The sequence below is a fragment of the Artibeus jamaicensis genome, unplaced genomic scaffold (assembly GCF_021234435.1).
Source record: "Artibeus jamaicensis isolate MK-2021 breed Jamaican fruit bat unplaced genomic scaffold, CSHL_Jam_final contig_388, whole genome shotgun sequence".
Taxonomy (NCBI): domain Eukaryota; kingdom Metazoa; phylum Chordata; class Mammalia; order Chiroptera; family Phyllostomidae; genus Artibeus; species Artibeus jamaicensis.
In genome coordinates this window covers 564,271-579,399 of record NW_026521813.1, presented here as the reverse complement: position 1 = coordinate 579,399, position 15,129 = coordinate 564,271, and the positions used below count along the sequence as shown (strand labels likewise).

General features: G+C 34.8%; 1 protein-coding gene and 1 non-coding gene across 2 annotated transcripts in view; both read left to right on the top strand.

Moving 5' to 3' along the window:
• COL19A1 (collagen type XIX alpha 1 chain) overlaps positions 1-15,129 on the top strand; it is a 348,702-nt gene that overhangs the window by 119,369 nt on the left and 214,204 nt on the right. The window lies entirely within an intron of this gene.
• LOC119059169 (small nucleolar RNA SNORA77) lies at positions 12,062-12,187 on the top strand. Its single transcript, XR_005084378.2, has one exon. It is a non-coding gene; the product is annotated as a small nucleolar RNA SNORA77 (small nucleolar RNA).

Below are 15,129 nucleotides of genomic sequence, written 5' to 3'. Positions count from 1 at the left end.
TTCACTGTATAGTAATTGCTGAACAAGTGTGTCCCACCAGACTTAAATAGCAGAATTCCACTGCACAGAAAAACAGAGGTGTTGGTGCAGCTGCTGTCCTAAGTGGTTGTTGTGCAATGACTGTGTGACAACTTATCGTCTAGGCTTATGACCATCTATTGCTTCATAGTTTAGTATCTTACAGAAAGTATGCTTGGTTATTATTTTTCTTTGCTAATCTTCACAATCCCCTTTAAGCCTTATAAGTAATTCCCCCCTCAGCAATCTGTTCCAATAGCAGTTAAGGATGAATGAGACAGGATATAGAAAGCAATTCACATTTGGTTTGCTTTTTCTCCATTTTTCCTTGTTGTTTGTCATGTTCTGCCAATAATCATACTATCATACTATGAGATCAAAAATAAAGACAAAATGAAAAAAAACATTAGTACTTTGGGAAAACAGTTTGTGGAATGTTATTTTAAGTACCTGCACTTGTCCAGCCCTGGGAAGGAGTGTGGCAATGCAGATGGCTTCACCCACTGGCTCTATTCCAGGGCCTCTCTGATAGCGATCCTTTCTCCACTTAAGGTTTACTTCTGAATACAGATGATGATTCATGGAGTTGCCGTCTTGGTAAAAATCAAGGGCTGAGTCACACAATAGCACCCAGTAGACTCAGGTCAAACCAAGTGTTCTTTTTTAGGTATAGAGAATTTAGGAGGTTATCTGCTTTGACTCTCTTGTTATTCAGCTTTTTAAAATTATATTTTATTGATTATGCTGTTACAGTTGTCCCAGTTTTTATCCCTCTGCCCACCCCACCCAGTACCCCCCACAACCTCAGGAAATCCCCACCCCTTTGTTCGTGTCCATAGGTCATTCATACAGTTCCTTGACTACATCATTTTCTGCACTGTACTTTACATCCCCATGGCTATTCTGTGACTATCAATTTGTACCTCCTAATCCCCTCACCTCTCCACCCATTTCCCCATACCCCTCTCCCATCTGGCAACCATCAAAACACTATCCTTATCCATGATTCTGTCTCTATTCTTCTTGTGTGCTTAGTTTGTTTTTTAGATTCAATTGTTGACGGGTATGTGTTTATTGCCATTTTATTATTCATAGTTTTAATATTCTTTTTCTTAAAATATGTTCCTTTAACACTCATGTAATGTTTTGTTGATGATGAACTCCTTTAGTTTTTTTCTTTTCTGGGAAGCTCTTTGCTGCCCTTTGATTCTAAAGGATAGCTCTGCTAGGTAAAGCAATCTTGGTTGTGTCTTTGTTTTTCATGACTTTGAATATTTCTTGGCAGTCCCTTCTAGCCTGCAAAGTTTCTTTTGAGAAATCAGCTGACAGTCTTATGGGAACTCCCCTGTAGGTAACTAACTTCTTTTTTCTTGCTGCTTTTAAGATTCTCTCTTTATCTTTAACCTTTGGCATTTTAATTATGGCGTGTCTTAGTGTGTACCTGTTTGCACCCATCTTGTTTGAGACTCTCTGTACTTCCTGAACTTGCACGTCTCTTTCCTTCACCAGGTTAGGGAAGTTTTCTTTCATTATTTTTTCAAATACATTTCCAATTTCTTGCTCTTTCTCTTCTCCTTCTGGCACCCCTATGATGCTAATGTTGGTATGCTTTAAGTTGTCCAAGAGGTTTCTCGTGCTGTTTTCATTATTTACGTTATTTTTCTTCTTGTTGTCTTACTGTTTTTTGTTTTGTTTTGTTTTGTTATTTCCATATCATTGCTTTGATTATAGGCTTCATGCATTTTTCTATTGATTCCCTGTAAATTGTTCTCTATTTTCATTAGTATGGTGGTCCCCAACCTTTTGGCACAAAGGAGTGTTTTCATGGAAGACAATTTTCTATGGATGGTGTGGTTGACAGGAGGTGTAGCTCAGGTGGTAATTAATACAAGTGAAGCTTTGCTCACTCATCCTCTGCTAACCTCCTGCTGTGTGGCCCAGTTCCTAACACAGGCCACAGACTGGTACTGCTCCACAGCCTGGGTATTGGGAACCCCTACATTAGTACATTCTTCATTTATGCCTGGGTCTTTTTTATGCTGTTGTGGTACTAAGTTCTTTGAGCATCCTTATAACCAGTATTTTGAATAGTGCATCTGATAAATTCCTCATCTCCCTTTTGTTTAGTTTATTTGATAGGTGGCCATCCAGGCTCTCTCTCATTAAGGCTGACAGACAATTCTAAGTTCTTATTTTAAGCCAAAATCTATTCCTTGTTATTTTGACCAATTTGTCTCAGTTCTAATCTTTTGGGAGAATGCATTCTGAGATTATCCCTTCTTCCAAGTGGCTTACAACCTTTTGGAGAGTTGGAGATAGTGTCTTCTTCTAAACCAGGTTAGTACTTCAAGTTTTCCCATTGTGCTTCTTGGATCCTGGTCTGTAGACCCCTCATATCTCTCACAGCTGTAATCTTGTGATGCTGTAGCTCATCAGCATCCTGTTAGTGTGATATTTATACATAGATATAGAGTTCTTCTAGTGTGTTTTGAGCAAGGGATAATGCATGCAGTGTAACTGAGTGCAGGAACTTGGATTTAGTAGAACTGAGTCCTAATCCTGGCTCCACTTCCAGGTAATTGCAAGGCTTCCTATGTAAACAGGGAGAACTAGGCTAGATTACATCTATAATCACAAATCTTTAGAGCTAGAATGACTCAAAATATAAAAGGCATATACTACTGTCAGATAGTTGTTTTCTTGAAATAAAATGTGTAAGTATTTACATTTATATATGCCAATTTTAACTCTCATTTCGGGATTTTAGTTTCATGTTTCTACTTGTCAACTTTTAACTCTTTATTTTGACAGCTATTACAATATTCACTTTTCTCAGCCTTGTAACAGCCATGAATTTTGATAGATAAATTCTGGGGCTTTGAATAGCTAGTATAAATATTGAATAAGACAAAGCCTGAAGCATAGCTCTGTGGCAACTAAAAATGAGTGAAGTTAAAATGAGTATCTTTATTCAACTACTTACTCACTTACCTTACTGTAATTTCCCACATTTATCTGACACATCTTAAGAAATTTTATTGAATGTCTTATTGAAGTAAATAAAACAATCTCATAACATTTACATAATTTTTATTTTTTGACATAATATACCCTCTTGATAATCATATTCTTTACTACTAAGTTAAAATCAATTAGTTTAATAATTAATTCTAGAATTTTGCCAGGGATCAATACCCAACTTGTGCATTGCTCGTGTTTATTCTTTAAATGAGGAAACATTATTGAATCTTAGCTTTTTTTCTAAGATCTCAGAAATTTATGTCAGTGACTCATTTCCATGAGCTTTTAGTATCTGTCCTTAATGTAATCTGCCCTTCTCTCTCTTAATATCTGTCTTGGTCTCAGGGGTGGTTATTGGGAATCAGTAGATTAAAAAATGTCTTTGCTTCATTTTCAAATCAGTTTGATGCCAAACATAACCCAATATGATACTGAAATATTTTTCAAAATCCATGCCTGGTTTTAGAACACATATTTTTGTTCACTCATCCATTTATTTGATCACTTTCTAACTAGTGTATACCAGGCACTATGTTCAGCACTAGGGTAACAGAGATGAAAGAGACAGGACATTCTTTAAAAGAGTATGCATGAAGTGTCTGATGGTTGGTAAACAATTCAATGAGAAGGAAGAGGAGGGAGTGCGTAACTCTACCTGGCAGAGAGGAGCTTTTGAGTGAATATTCATTAGTGTATTGAAACATAAATAGGCATTCTCCAGACCAAGGAAGAAGCAGGTGGAACAATTCATTCAAAGGCACAGAAAGGGACAAAACACAGGATGTATAGGGAACCAGATGAGATGTATTATGTAACAAAATAAAAAGCAGTGACCACCAGAGGAAAAAAGAACTTGTAAAAACCTGACTGAAGCACAGCTTCAGGTAGAGAGTTCAACTAGGAGAACTGCCATGAAATAACATCAAGAGATTCCCTCTGAGAGTTGAGCTGCTGACATATTTAGCTCATTCTGGGTAAGGACATCAGCTGACCTCAAAGCAAGCAATCATTATGGTAGATAACTTTGTTATCTTTGGAAAAATCTTCCTGCTAGAAGACCCATGTGAAGTCTCCAGACGAAAGATTAGAGAGGTTCATGTCCCTTTAAAATACTCATGCTGACTTAAATGAGACTTTAGGTAAGCTTTTTGCTTGGCATTTCCCAGGAATTTCTGAAGCTCTCTGTTTTCTTTATTCTTGCCATTTATAGAATCTGAAAGTTTTCATGTAAGAGAGAGTAAATGGATTTGGTTTCTAGCCTTGGTTGATTCTGCTAGTTAAGATCCTAAGGCAACTTAAAGTATTTTATCCTTTCTTTGATTGAAGAAAGAAAAGAAAGAGCATGAAATGTAGCAAAGTTTTAGCATTCGATCATAAAGTATAAGTGCTGAATTCCTGGCTTAACCTGCTAGTAAATAGTCATGCCTACCAAAGAACCCCAAATTTTACTGATCTTAAATTCCAATAATTAGCTAGCCAGATGCCAGTCTTTTCCTCAGGTTGTCACAAGAATTCTCAGGGATTTTATATGTGTTACCTCTATAAGTATGTAAGTTGACATAAAGCCTTGCTACTGTCATTTCCTCTTTTGGTTCTTGAGAAGGGAAAGAGAAATTTCAGGTATAATTTGAGTTGGCATCGACAGATTTTGCTATATATTATTCATTTAAGTTGATTGCTTGTTATATCTGAATGTGTAGATGTGTATATATACACACACATGAGAGAAAGAATTATCCTATAGATAATTATTTTGCATATTCATAGAATATTTAGAAAAACTCATGCTTCCTAGGAAAAATTTAAGTTCACAAACAGACATGTTCACATACATTGCAAGATGTATTCCTAGATATAAACAGTAATAAAGAAAGCAAGAAATAGATATTCCAGCAAAGATGGAGGCATAGGTAGGTATGCTTTGCTTCCTCACACAACTAAAATAAGGGCAACAACCAATTTCAAAACAAAAAACCAACCAGAACTGCCAGAATATCAAATTGTATGGAAGTCCAACAACCAAGATGTTAAAAAAGAAACATTCATTCAGACTGGTAGGAGGAGAGGAGATGGGCAGCTGAGAAAGAAAGGATGCAGGCAAGGTAGCAGCTGGCAGACTTAGCAGCCCCACATTCATGTGCAGATAAACTGGGAGGAACAACAGGGGAGCGAGACAGACTGCACAGACCAGGATTCTACCAAGGGGAAATAAAACCTTGAAATTTCTGGCTGTAAAAACCAGTGGAGTTTGTGGTGGCTGAAGAAAATCCCGGTCTCACAAGAGAGTCCATAGGAGAAACCCACAGGTTCCTGGAATGTACACAAACACAGCCACCCAGGAATCAGCACCAGAAGGGCCCAATTCACTTGTAGGAAGTGGAAAAAGTGACTGAAAGTGAGGCAAGAGCCCATCAAGCAGCCGTGTTCTTTCTCTGACCCCTCCCTCCACAGATAGCGCCACAATGCAGTTAAGTGGGTTGCCCTGCCCTGGCAATCACTTAAGGCTTCACTCCTTACAATGTAACAGATGCACCAAGAAAAAGAAATATAGCCCAAATGAAAGAACAGATCAAAACTCCAGAAAAAGAACTAAGCAACCAGGAGATAGTCAACCTATCAGATGCAGAGTTCAAAACACTGGCAATCAGAACATATGTGTTTTCCGATGTGTGAGCAAAACACACGCTCACAGAAATGATTGAGTATAGTCACAAAAGAGAGGAAGAAGTGAATGCTGTTGAAAGGCAAATAAAGAAAATATACAGGGAACCAACAGTGAAGGGAAGGAAACTGGGACTCAAATCAATGATTTGGAACAGAAGGAAGAAATCAACATTCAACCAGAACAGAATGAAAAAACAAGAATTTAAAAACATGAGGAGACAATTAAGAACCTTTGGGACAATTTTAAATGTTCCAACATCCAAATTATAGGGGTGCCAGAGAAGAAGAGCAAGAGATTGAAAACTTATTTGAAAAAATAATGAAGAAAAACTTCCCTAATCTGGTGAAGGAAATAGACTTCCAGGAAGTACAGGAAGATTGGGGAGTTCCAAAGAAGTTCAGTCTAAGGAGGGACACACCAAAATACATCATAATTAAATTACCCAAGATTAAATATAAAGAGAAAATCAGACTATTACCTATAAAGGAGTTCCCATAAGACTGTCAGCTGATTTCTCAAAAGCTGACAGAGAAAAACAAATATTCAAAAAAGGGTGGGGAACTAGTTTAAAAATTAAATAAGCAAAATTAATCAAGGCATTAAAATTGAAATCACAAGTGCTTCACAAGAAAATTAAATAATTTATGTACACTGAAAAGAAGAGATTAATCCTATTCCTCTTTACTTCAGTCTGATTGTATAGATAGAAAGCCTAAGAGACTATGGTAGAAAAATTTTTTTAACTGCCAAAAGAATTTGAGTAAGAGATACATTGAAAAAACATAAGATTTTCCTACCTTAGCTATAAACAATTAGAAAAATAAATAGGAAATATTCTATTAAAACTAGCAAAAGCAGTAAGAAATCTGGGAAAATTTGAATAAGAAAAGACCATATCTACACAGAAAATCAAAGGATACAAAATAAGATTAAATGAAGTAGGTACCATTTTTTAAAGTTGCAATATAAAAGTTCATTAATTCAAAATTAATATGTAAAGTTAATGCAATACAAATATGAATTCTGACATATAATTTGTTTTGAATTTGGATAAATTACTTAAAGTTTGTATGGACAAATAAATACCTGAAAATAGTCAAAATTATAAGAAAGAACAATAGTAAGGTTGGATTTGCTTTACTACACACCATATCATTCTATGCAATCGCCATAATAACATAAATATTATATCATGTAGTATAAAGGTAGGTAAAATAGCAATGAGAATCTAGAAATTGATCCTAGAATTTATAAGAATTTAATAAGTGTTTACATTTCTATTTAAAGGAAAGGATGACTTATTCCAAAGATGTGCTGGCTGTACTGACCGTTGCTGTATGAAAAATATCTTATATTCTATAAAATAAGTGAATTCAAAATGGATGAAGGATTTATGTAAATGTCAAAATAAAATATATATTTTGCATTAGTACAAGCTAGGGGCAATGGTATACCTGACCAAGATTTTAAACCCAGGGACAATAAAGGCCAGATGTATTATACATACAAAATTAAACATTTTAATGGTAAAGGACCATAACAAAAATTTATTACAAAATGATAGTTCTAGTAAAGTTATTATACAATTAACAGACAGTTAACATTTTTACTTTTCAAAGAGTTTAAATTGATGAGAAAATATGAAAATTTTATTTTTAAAGCAAATAAAATATATGAATAGGTTTGTTACAAAGCAAACCCAAAATATTAGCAAATACATAAAAGGCTCAGATTCACTAGTAGTCAGTGACATATAACTTAAAGCGATTATGAGTTGTGACTTCACGCACATCACCCTGGCACCTGTTGCTGGATGTGACTTAAGGACAAAGGCATTCCCATACATTGCTTGTGGGATGTGGAGAGCTGCAGCCTCTTTTGCAAAGCAATTTGGCAACATGTATTTTTAAAAATTGATGGTAATCCCTTTCCCTAGCAAACTCCTTGGAACTCTGATTTATGCAAAGTAGACCACATGCATTTAATGGTGTTTATTGCAGCATGGTTTATAGTGGCAGAAAACTGGAAGCAGTGTAAATACTCATTAACAAGAAAACACTTGAATAAATTATGGTTCTTCTATATTATAGAGTATTATGGAACTATTGAAGAGAATCACCTAGGACTCTATAGGGTAATCCAAATTGATTTATAGAAAGTAATGTTGAGGGAGAAAATTAAAATGCAGAAAAATGTACATAATATAACCAACTTTTTAAAGCAGAGGACAAAATTCATGGTGTGTGTGTGTGTGTGTGTGTGTGTGTGTATCCAGTCATGATTATATGAGTTTGGAGGAAAAAAATTGGAAGAATATATATACAAAGTTTATAGCAGAAACCTGGCATCCAGTGAAGGAATTATTTAAAAAGTAAGGAAAGAAGAGTATGTTTTATTGTTATTGTCATAACATATTTTATATTAAAAATACTTTAATCTAAAATATTCTACATTTATAAATTTTATATTTAACATATAAATGGTTTATGTTTATGTTTTATATTCATAAAACATATGTATAAATATATTGATTTGTTTTATTATACACATTTATAGATACATACATTACATATATCCTTGAGCATATATCAAATATTTGACAAAAATATTTTCAAATCTGTACTAAAATATGTTTTATGTAATTGTATTTAGGAATTTATGTAAAATTATGTTTGTATTTTATGTAATTTTTTAATTTTAAAAAACAAGTACAAGAAAAATAGGTTGAAGGTAGGAAAACCAGCTGGCTAAAGTGCCATAATAGTATATGAATAAAATTGAACTAGCATCATGACAATGATAAGGGCCGGATCAGACACAAACAGGAGTAATTTAATAAGAATACAAATGAAAATATAAAAATAGAGAAGAGAGGAAGGATGGATGAAGGATCCTTTATTCAGTTTCATTGATTTATTTGTCTACATTTGAACCAATATATTTCCTAAATTACTGACATTTTGTAGTAAGTATGATACTGAAATTACTAATAGTGAAAGTCCTTTCACTTTGCTCATTGAGAGTATCTTGGGTATTCTGGGACCTTGGTATTTCCATGTTGATTTTAAGGTCAACATGTCAATTTCCACACACACACACAATCTTCTGAGATTTTGAATGATTTTTTTTTAACCTATAGATCATTTGGGAGGATTTATCTTGTGATAACATACAGTCATTCAATATTTAGTGTGCCTATTTACTTAGGCTTTCTTTACAGTTTCTTAGTTATATAATTTTCACTGTAGAGTTTTTAAATAATTTGTTATATTGTTACTAAGTATTTGATATTTTAGTGCTATTTTAACTAACTTTAGATTTTAACTTTTTATTTTTTGCTGCTAGAATATTAAAATATATTGTTTTATTTATTGACTGTATCCAGCAACTTTGCTCTGTCAGTCAATCAACTCTAAGTGTGTAGATTATCATGTTGCATATGAATAAACAGTTCTAATTCTTCCATTCTTGTTCTTATTCACTGGATTTCTTTTCTTGCCATGTTGCACTGGCTAGGGCTTTTGGTACAATATTGGAATAGAAATGGTTATACTGGGCATTCTTGTTTTCTTCATACAGTCAAAAGGAAATAATTCAATATTTCATAATTAAATGTGCTGTAGATTTTTATGGAAATACTTTATGAGAAAAAGGATATCAAAAAGATAGTTCTGAGTTTTCCCTTGAATACTTATTGAGATACTGAAGTTTTTAAATGCTTTTTCTGCAGCTGGTGAAATAAGAGTATGATTTATGTTCTTGTTCATGATGTATTGTCCCCCTTTTTTTTTAATATTAGGAGATCCAATTTCTAATACCTTTCTTAGGCATTTTGCATCTCTGTTCATGAAAAACCTGAGCAATTCCTTTCTTGTAATTTCCTTGTCAGATTTTGGTATCAGAGTTATGCTGAGATTATAAAATGAAAGCTGCAATCTTTCTTGTTCTCCAAAGGAGTATGTGTAATATTTATATCGTTTCTTCTTTAAAGGTTTTTAACAACTCACCAGAAAAGCCAAGAGATCTGGAGGTTTCTTTGTGAACATTTTAAAATTATGGGTTTAATTAGTTTGTTTTATTGTTTTGTTCTTTTGTTTCTCCTCAAAATTTGGAAAAGTTCTGTTCCTGTGGTCATTTATATTCATAAAGTAAACTAGGCTCCTTATTTCTGCACTCAGTACCTGTTGATCGCCTTCTCTGGGATGGCAGAATTAGTATATTTCTACTCCTTGCCTCTTGCAATTGTCTGGCTTCCATGAATTACATTATTTTTCTTAGTTTTTACCTTGGTTTTATTGACATGCAATCTTTGTTACTTAATTTATTGGTTTAAAGATGGTCTTTAAATACCTCGTCACAAATGATAAAGGAATTACTACATTCATATTGCCACTCTTTTTCTCTTTTCTCCTTCCAATTATTGTCAGGTATATAATTTCAACATTTTTAATATTATAGTATTTACATTTGGTTCTGACCACAATATACAGTTTTTCTTTTTTCTTTTAGTCTTACAGCTAAATAGAATCTGTCTTCAGTCCCTCGCCTGAATAATAATACAGTTTCTGTATTGTTCTTTTGTTTGGCTGATGCTTGTCTTCTAATTTTCTTCTTAACAAGTTCATGAAAAAATATATACAGAGTATGTAGAGAGCCCCTAAATTTTTTTCCTTTATACTTTAATGATAATTTTGTTGGGTTATAATTCTTGGACAGTCTTTTTTTTTTCTTGAGGACATTTTAGGCATTGGCCTACTAATATTGAGTATTGAATGTTACTGTGGAAGTATATGCATTCAGCCTAAAACCTTTTTTATAGGAGAGTGATAATTTTCTTCACTTTTAGTGTGGAATCTAATGAACAAAATAGAAACAGAAGCATAGATGTGTGGAACAGACTGAGAGCTATCAGGGCAGTGGGGGAAGGGGAGACTGGATGAAAGAAGATGAAGGGATTAGACAAAGAACATTTATGCATAACCCATGGACATGAACAACAGTAGAAGTTCATGTCCAATTCATGTACATGAGCACCCCAGATTGACTAGGGTGGTGGGGAGAGCTGGGTAGAGGCAGGCAAAGGGAAAAAAATTGGGGACAGCTGTAATAACATAAATAATAAAATACAATAAAAAGATGGAATTAATGCAAATTAAATAATCAAATGTGTTATGCATATTAATTTTACTGAGTTAATTTAAGGGCTTCATTTAAGAGTTGGTAGCATTTGAGGAAAATTTCTTTAGATTTAATGTAAGTACAGGTTTCTCTACTTGTAGTTTGGGTCAACACATAAAGTATACCTCAAAATATGTCTTTTAGAGGAGAGATTACTTCCTTGGGCTTTAGAAGACTTGAAAATGAATTGCTCACTATTGAAGTTTTGATAGTACTAGGTTAAAAGTATTTAACTGGAGTTTTCTGGTGCAGTGTGGTTTTGGAATCTTCAGCCTAATAATTTCCTTATTTAAGTTAGCAGATTTTGACTTTGTACTGGAAGAGACTCTCAATGAGTTAGTGGAGAGTGACTAATGCCAAACAGAGAGGCCTTATAATCATTTTCTACCCTTTCCTCTGAATAGAAACACCTACTCTGCCAACCAGAGGTCCGTGGTCCAATGATGCGTTCAGCACCATTAGAAAGGGAGACAAAGGATGGAGGAAGACTCAGAGACTTTGCACTTAGGTCTGCTGGAGACAGAGCTTAATCAGAAAAACCAGCAGCACTTGAAAATGAGCATAGTGAGTAGAAAGTAGAGACATGGATCCTGGAACCTAAGTTCCGTTAACCATTACTGAGCATCTTCAAAAGTTCTTTAAACATTTATTTCTTTGTCCACAAAATTGTAAAAATTTCCCTTATTTCAAAAACTTCACTCAAAAAAGTCTCTCCTGGGTGCCTTTGAAAGTTTAGATCATTTAAAAATGCATATTATTAATTTTACTGTGTTAATAGTCATTATGGTTCAGTAGTGTGTCTAATATATATCAGGGGACATCTTAAAAAGCATATTATCATAAAATGCATATTTAAAGGCTTTTTACCTACATAAATTGGATTGAATAGATTATAACACCTCCAATGGGTCCATTAGGGTCTTTGGAAAATATAGTTCAGAGCCTTGGTAAAACATATATTCTCTTTATCATATTCTACTTAGAGAGTTGGCTGTAGTAACCTAGACCTTGAATGTTGATATGTTGCTTAGTTAAGAAAAATGAAAATTCAAAAGTAATTTTTTTCCAGTAAGGCAGTCTACTGAGCCAAGAAGAAAGCAAATTTTACCATTAATTATAGTGTTTTTCATTTCATATAATATACCTATAGAAGTTTCCATTAAAAATAATATCTGTCATGCTGACCCACTGTGCACTCAGATGCAGGGGCAGGAGGATGCTGATTTTGTCTGCCACAGAAACATTCCAGGGTACTGTGACTACCTTGACCTGCCAAGGGTAATGCAGCTGTTCATGGACACGGAAAAAAAAGTAATGATTATAACAATATCTGTCAGTAAAACTGTTTAATGACACAGATTGCTATGTATAACAAATTCTCCTTTTACATGCCAGAAAAATGAGGGCATGTGTTTCGGTATAAGCTGAGGTTATTAATTGTTACTCGTCGGTGGGGTGTACTTTAATGAAAAGCATCAAGTATAAATTATATGCAGTGTTTTCCATAATGTCATCTACAGACCACCTATATCAGAATCTTCTGGGTGCTCAAACATGCCTGCTCCTCCCATGTCCCTGGATCTACTGGGAAAGAGGTCTAGGCATGTGCTGTGAAATTTGCATTTTAATGAACTGCATTAGAGATTCTTGCACAACAGCTGGAATTTGAAAGAAGTGGTTATTTTAATCTACAAAGCCAGCCACGTAAGGTAGCCAACACCTGGAGTCCTATCCAGGCTGAATTCTGCCGCCTGTGTGTACTCTGACTGCAGAGTATATGCCATAACTCCTTACACGTTCTGCAAGGAATATTTTGAAACCAGACCTGATCAGTGCTACCCACTTTGGATTTACATAAGAAGTCACTGAGCTTTGTGGCTCTAATGCTAAGCCAGTCAGCTCTAACTTTGCAGTTGCTGTTGGGAACTGTGTGAGTAGAGATTTGAGCACAATTTTTCATCAGGAATCCTCTTCCCTGCTAGGGCTTTTGGTGTCTTTTAAAAATCATTTGGTGGTTCCAAATCAAGGGACATTATCCCATCGGTGTCCACTCAAGGCCTATGGATATTCAGTGATTATAACTGACTCTCAACTAACCAAGACAGAACACAACAAAACAAAAAGCTTCTGTCATGTCACTTCACCCCATAATCTTCCTCAAAAATGGAATTATAAAAAATGGAATTCTATTATTAACTAATAGCCCTATCTCTAAATTTTCCCCATTTTCTTTCACTTTATTTATTTATTTATTTATTTATTTATTTATTTATTTATTTATTTATTTATTTATTTTATCCACTGAGCCACACCAGCCAGGGCAATATATTACTCTTTTTTATAACATAGATATTTATAGGTTGTTGACATTTTTATTTTAATTTTTATTGTTGTTCAACTACAATTGTCTCCATTTTCCCCACCCCACTCACCCCACCTCCCACCCTCAACCCTACCCCTCTTTGGATTTGTCCATGGTTCCTTTATACATGTTTGCTGATCACCCTTCCCCTTCTTTACCCCATTATCCCTCCCCCTCTGGTTACTGTCACTTTGTTCTTTATTTCAATGTCTCTGGTTATATTTTGCTTGCTTGTTGTTTTGTTGATTAGGTTCCACTTATAGGTAACATCATATGGTATTTGATGTTCACCATCTGGCTTATTTCACTTAGCATAATGTTCTCCAGATATATCCATGCTAGCATGAAGGATAGGAGCTCCTTCTTTCTTTCTGCTATGTAGTATATAATTGTGTAAATGTACCATATTTTTTGATCCAATCATTTACTGATTGGGCACCTAGGTTGCCTTCAACACTTGACTATTGTAAATTGTGCTGCTATGAACATTGGAGTGCATAGGTTCTTTTGAATTGGTGTTTCAGGATTCTTAGAGTATAATCCCAACAGTGAAATTGCTGGGTGAAAGGCAGTTCCATTTTTAGTTTTCTGAGGAAATTCCATGCCGTTTTCCACAGTGGCTACACCAGTCTGCAATCCCACCAACAGTGAACTAGGGTTCCCTTTTCTCCACAACCTCACCAGCACTTGTTTGTTGATTTGCTTACGATGGCCATTCTGACCCATGTGAAGTGGTATCTCACTGTGGTTTTAATTTGCATCTCTGATGGCTAGTGATGCTGAGCATCCTTTACATGTCTCTGGGCCCTCTGTATGTCCTTCTTGGAGAAATGGCTGTTCAGGTCCTTTGCCCATTTTTTAATTGGATGGTTTTTCTTCCTGGAGTGGAATCATGTGAGTTCTTTATATATTTTGGAGATCAAACTCTTGTCTAAGGTATCATTGGCAAATATATTTTCCTATATGGTTGGTTCCCTTTTCATTTTGCTGATGTTTTCTTTAGCCATGCAGAAGCTTTTTGTTTTGATGAGGTCTCATTTGTTTATTCTTTCCTTTATGTCCCTTGCTCTAGTGGACATATAGGTGAAAATACTGCTGTGCAGAATATCTGAGATTTTCCTGCCTATGTTTTCCTCTAGGACTTTTATAGTGTCATGACTTATATTTAAGTCTTTTATCCATCTTGAGTTTATTTTTGTGTATAGTTTAAGTTGGTTGAGTTTCATTTTTCTGCATGTCCAGATCTCCTAACAACATATGTTGAAGAGGCTATTTTTACTCCTTTTTATGCCCCTGCTCCCTTTGTCAAATATTAATTGATCATAGAGATCTGGTTTTATTTCTCGGCTCTCCATTCTGTTCCATTGATCTATATGTCTGTTCTTATGCCAGTAACAGACTTTTGATTACAGTGGCCTTGTAACATAGTTTGATATCAGGTATTGTGATCATATCTTTATCACTGTGATTAGTGGCACAATGAATATAAGAGTGTAGATATCTCTTTGAGATACAGACTTCATTTCCTTTAGATATATACCCTGAAGTGGCATTGCTGGATGATATGGTAACTCTACTGTTAATATTTTGAGGAACAACTATTCTGTTTTCCATAGTGGCAGCAACAATTTACATGCCCAAGAGTGCTAAAGGATTCCGTTTTCTTCACATCCTCTCCAACACCTGTTATGTTTTGACTTTTTTTTAATATTAAATTTTATTTAGTTACTTTTCAAGTACATTTTTTTTAATCTATTTCTCCCATCCCACCCCAGCCCCCCACCCAGTCTCCCCCCTCCCTCCCATTCCCCCCCCCCCAGTCCTCATCTCTGTCTTTCATACTTGTTCCTCAAAATCCCTCCCCCTTTTTCCCCTTAAGTTCCCT